Source organism: Ictidomys tridecemlineatus, chromosome 2 (genome assembly GCF_052094955.1).
Source record: "Ictidomys tridecemlineatus isolate mIctTri1 chromosome 2, mIctTri1.hap1, whole genome shotgun sequence".
In the NCBI taxonomy this organism is placed as follows: Eukaryota; Metazoa; Chordata; class Mammalia; order Rodentia; family Sciuridae; genus Ictidomys; species Ictidomys tridecemlineatus.
The window spans coordinates 120,913,970-120,919,704 of record NC_135478.1 but is presented as its reverse complement, the minus strand read 5'-3'; the positions used below and the strand labels follow the sequence as shown (position 1 = coordinate 120,919,704).

Here is a 5,735-nt window from a genome sequence, read left to right as displayed (position 1 = left end):
ATTTAGGAGTGCGAGTATTGCTATTAGTGTAGAGAAAATAATGTTGTTATTTGAAATAAGTTCTTTAAGGATAATTCATTTTGGTGTGAATCCTGTTAGAGGGGGTAATCCTCCTAGTGATATTAGTACAATTAAAATTGTAGGTGATAAAAGAGGGAATTTATTTCATAAATTAGATAGGGAGAGGGTAGTAGTTTTTTATGGAAAAGGAGAAGTATAAATATATTAATAGTAAGAATAATATAAATAATTAGGTTAAATATTGTTAAGGTTGGATTATATGTAACAATTGCTATTATTCATCCTATGTGGGCGATTGATGAATATGCTAGGATTTTTTGTAGTTGGGTTTGGTTAAGTCCTCCTCAACCTCCTAGTATGATTGATAGGTTTCCTATAAATAATATAAGGGTAGGGTTTATAGAGGGTGCGATTTGGTACACGATAGAGATTGGGGCAATTTTTTGTCATGTTAACATGATTAGGCCTAATTTAAGTGGAATTCCTTGGGTGACTTCTGGGACTCATAGGTAAAATGGAGCAAGTCCTATTTTTATTGAGAGTGCGATTGTAAATATGAATGATGAGATTTGATTATATGAGTTAGATAGGGTTCATTGACCTGAGTCTATGAAGTTAATTATTGTGCCTGTTATTAAAATTATTGATGTGGTGGCTTGAATGAGAAAATATTTGCATGCAGCTTCTGTGGATGGAGGATTTCCTTTATTAATTAAAATAGGGGTGATAGCCGATAGCTAACATACTTATTTCTAGGCCTACTCAAGTTAGAAGTCAATGCGAGCTAAAAAGTGTAACTATGGTTCCAGAAAAGAGGGTAAAGTAGATTTCGGAGGAAGTCTTTGTTTGTATGTGGTGCTGAGGATCGAACCTGGGCCGCACACATGCCAGGGTATCACTGAGCTGCTAAGCACCTCGCTAAATTACTGAAGCTGGCTTTGAACCCATGATCCTCCTGCCTCTGCCTCCTGAGTTGCTGGAATTACAGGATTGTGCCACCACGCAGGGCTACTGGCTATTTTTATATTGAACTTTCTTACCTCTAGACTAACTTAAAGAATCCAGAAGCTGAGAAAGAAGAACTGCCCAGAGTAAGACTGGAAAACCACCAGAAAATTACCTTTCAAAACTAGCATTTGGGATTTTGGGGAATACTAGAATCTATTTTTTTCTGTCGTGACCCCTCGCCGGCAAAGGAAACACAACACAGGATTCTTCTTTCAGCAGTTTACTCAGGACCTTTGAATCATGATGAGAAAACAGGAACAAGAAAGGAAAGAGCACCAGCGGTCGGTCTGCCCCAGCTTAAGTACCCAGCCTCGCCAATGAACTAGCACCACATGGAGGAGTCTAATAGGTACAGCGCAGTGGAAGCAGGCCAGAGCCCAGCCCCACAGCCTTACAAGGAGTTGTTTACTTCTAACAACTCTAACCACTAAGTCATCAGAAGCAGGAGGCCAGCGCCATTTTCAGGGTGCGGTCGCCGGCTCCCAACATTTTTCTTTCTATATCAGATGGGACTATTAATTGATGGTAGTCTTTATATTGCCTGTCAATCACTCAGTAGAGTTTGTATTTGTAATAGACTCCATTTCATGCTTTGAACATAACTTTTGCTATTCTGCCACTGAGACTTATTTTAAAATTGACTTAATTATTTTTTTCCTTTCCTTTCTTCTCCCCCTCCATAACCTTGGGAAAAGCAAGATTACTCTTCCTGCCATCCTAGATAGAATTATCTATCCTTATGTACACACACACACGATACTGAAGTAATTTGGATTTGGGGATGGTTCCTGAAGACTAAGAAATGGCTCTCTCTCAAGTCTACAAGTGAATCATGACCCCTGAGAGGGTACAGCCGGAATGTGACCTTACACTCACCTCTTTAAAAGCTCTCTGTTCTTCCGATGGTCAAAAGCACAGCCTCTGGGACAGAGTCCCCTGTATTTCTCCTTTGCTAGCAAAGCAATAAAGTTATTTTTCCTTTTTCTCAGAAAAAAATATTCAAGGGGGGCTAGTATTGTAGCTCAGCAGTAGAGTGCTTTCTAGCATGTTCAATCTTCAGCACCACATAAAAGTAAATAAATAAAATAAAGGTATCATGTTCAACTATAATTAAAAAATAAATATTATTAAAAATATGCAAGGAAGAATAGACAAGTTCATCCTTAAAGAGTTGCTACAGACCCACGATGGTGATGGCTTGAGGCCTGGGGTTGACCACTAACTGGCCCCTGACAGGGAAGAGCACTGGCAGAGACCCCACTTTGTTCCTCAGCAGGGCTTTTGCTTGGCTGTGTGGGACCCTTGTGGCCACCAGAGGGAGATCTTGATGCTGTGCTGCCTAGGCTGGGCTGGCCCCACCCTACCACCACCTCCAGGTGCAGGTCCAAGGCAGCTGCTGCCTTCCCTACCTCCTTATTCTGCTATTGGTGTCTCTTGATCATGGACTGAGGACTGGGACTGGGACTAGGTCCCTCTCATTTTGTTGTGGTTTGGGTTTAGGAGGCTGAGAAGCTCTCCATTATGGTTATAGAGACTGGGGTAAGGAGAAAGCAGGGAGCCTTCATGTCCACCTGGACACCAGGACCACACTGAACACTTGAAGAGACCAGCTCTGATTGTCTGCAGAATTAATGCTTCAAGCTCCAGTTCCATCCAGAGGGTCTTGGGAGAGTTTAAGGAGCCTGTTGGCTCTGGTCTTATCACTCACTTCTCATCCATCCTTGTTTCAATTCCATCTTAACAATTTTATTTATTGAAGTGTTTGTTCAGTAAGGGGACTGGGGAGGGGGCTTACTGCTTCCTGCCTACTAGTCACTATGCTCAAACTAATGTTTACAGCACCTAGGTTTAGTGTAGCATTCAGGGCCTCGCCATTCCCCACTGATGGTGAACTAACAGTATCCATAGGCCTCAGGACCCTTCAAGATTGAAGGCTACACTCTCCTCACCAGCCCCCTTTTTTCTCTCCCTTCTGCACTTACTCACCACCCTGAAACCAACAGTCTGGTTTCTGGTTGGGATTTTTGAAATAGGAGGCAGAATCACTCTTCAGCATAGGCCCCTTGTAAGAGAGGGGCATTGGGGACAGTCTCCATGAGACTGGAAAAAGCTGCAGTTAACCAAGTTGCCTTTTGCACTCTAGCTGAGTAGAGGGACTTGGTTGAAGGGCAGGAATGCCCCCTCTGGGTTGATCATGTGCTGTTCTCATCTTTGGATCCATTTGGGAAGGGAGTGCAGGAAAGGGCCAGACCAGAGTGCCAGGAGGGCTCAGGCCTGGCCCTTAGTAGTGGCTCAAGTAGTGACCACTACTAAGGGCTGTATTAACCCAAATGATACAAAGCTGGGGGAGCCTGTCTTCACTGGGACCCTCACCTGTGACAGCAAGTCCCAACCTAGTCTTAGATTCCAGGCAGTATTCTTCCCCTACTCCATCCGATGACCAAAGGCCCCTGCCAGATGTGGGCCAAAGCAGATGTGTGAAAGCAATGTGGCAACCCACAGTGTGCTTATCCAGCTCACCCACCTTCTCTTAGCTCAAACCCATCCCTCGCACAGTCTCAAACAAACCACATTGCCTGGTGGGGCCCACTGTACTTAAATAAAATCGTTCCAATACACATGTCAAAAAAGGGGGTGGCGGCTAGGCTAGTTGGGTCTGTGTGATTGGCTGGGGCCCATGGCAGTCTGCGAGCTAGGTGCAGTGGCTGCGGAGGGTCTATGGTGGTGGACTCTCATCAGCCTGTCAACGGAGTCCCGAGCAAAGGTCTTGTAAGCTGTTTTTCTCTAGAGTTATATAAGAATATCCTGGAGTCCATCATGAATGGACAGTTGGACCTAAGAGGGAAGATAATTATCAAAGCTCAACTTGGGGAGGATATTAGAAGAATTCCCATTCATAATGAAGATATTACTTATGAAGATATGATGAATTAGTGCTAATGATGCATCAAGTTTTCAGAGGAAAACTTCTAAGTAATGATGAAGTTACAATAAAGTATAACGATGAAAGTGGAGATCTTATAACAATTTTTGATAGTTCTGGCTTTCCTTTGCTATTCAGTGTAGTAGGATACTGAAACTGACATTATTTGTTAATGGCCAACCAAGACTCCTTGAATCAAGTCAGGTGAAATTTCTCTGTCAAGAACTGATAGAACTTAGAAATACAGTGAATCACTTATTGGATAGCTTGGAATCACCTGGAGAACCAGGACCTTCCACCAATATTCCTGAAAATGTTACTGTGGATGGTAGGGAAGAAAAGCCTGCTGCTTCTTATTCTTTTGGAAAACAGTCTACTCAGTTTGTGGCAGCAAGTATGTCAGCTTTTGGTCATTTGAAAAACCAAGATGAAATCAACAAAAATGTAAAGTCAGCATTTGATTTAACAGATGATCAGGTTTCAGGGCCACCCAGTGCTCCTACAGACAACCATTCAGGAAGGCCTGACGACAGCATTGCTTCCTCCTCTTCAGCAGCCCACCCACCAGGAGTTCAGCTACAACAGCCTCCATATACAGGAGGCCAAACACAAGCAGGTCAGATTGAAGGTCAGATGTACCAACAGTACCAGCAGCAAGCCGGCTATGGTGCCCAACAGCCTCAAGCTCCACCTCAGCCACCTCAGAAGTATGGTATGCAGTATTCAGCTAGCTATAGTCAGTAAACTAGACACCACAACCTCAGCAGTTCCAGGGATATGGCTAGCAACCAACTTCCCAGGCACCAGCTCCTACATTTTCTGGTCAGCCTCAGCAACTGGCTGCTCAACCACCACAGCAGTACCAGGTGAGCCATTATCCTATCCAAATGTCTCAGCCTACTAATTCTACTGTGGCCCCCTGTCTCTCAGCCTCGAATGGCTCCAAACCAACCCAGGGCTTATCAACCAAGACCAAGTTTTACTACACCTTCTGGAAGTACCATGGCCCCTCCTCCAAATGGGCCTGACCCTTGTGCATGTAATTTTGGTCAGGGCTATACTCAACCTGGACCTGGGTATCCATAAGGAGGCCAGCTGCACTGATGAATGTAGCTGCTAGCTATTACCTCGTAAAAAGCTCCAATATTATATTTTAATTTGTATTGAAGTTAATAAATTCAAAACACAGAGCATTTTTATGTCATTGTTGCTGTTAATTGAAAGTATAATTTTCAAGAACAAAAGACCAAAATGAAAGTTGGTTTTCTTCCTCCCCTGCTTAAAAGTATAGCAACTTTCTAGTTATTTTGGAACACTACATTTACATGTGTGTAAAGTGATTGGCTTTCTAGCTTCCCTTGTCCAGAGGATATTAAAATGCTAGGTTGAGGTTTAGCCATCTTACTTGGCTTTTTACTGTTAACATGCTGTGCTAAAGTAGAGAAGATGACTAGATATTATGTATAAAATGTAACATTAATAGGTTAATAAAAGTGATTGAATCAAAAAAAGTTGCAACAGAGAGATTAGATGATTAGACTAGTCTGATTTGATAAAGAAATATACTATACATCTCATATTGAAAGAGCATGGTACATTAATAACCAGAGGTGACAGACTAGAAAGATAAGAGAGTATTCATTAGGGAAATTGATTGTCACAATTTTAAAGAATGAGACGTTATATGATAGGCAGTGTAAGCTGGAGAGCTAGGGATGCAGTATGGCTTACTTCAAGGCAAAAAGCCTCAGAACTAGTGAAGACAAAGGTGTAATTCTAAGTT

General features: G+C 42.7%; 1 pseudogene; it reads left to right on the top strand.

The window, feature by feature from the left end:
• Window positions 1-2,968: 2,968 nt before the first annotated feature.
• LOC144370047 (protein TFG pseudogene) lies at window positions 2,969-5,400 on the top strand (annotated as a pseudogene).
• Window positions 5,401-5,735: the final 335 nt, after the last annotated feature.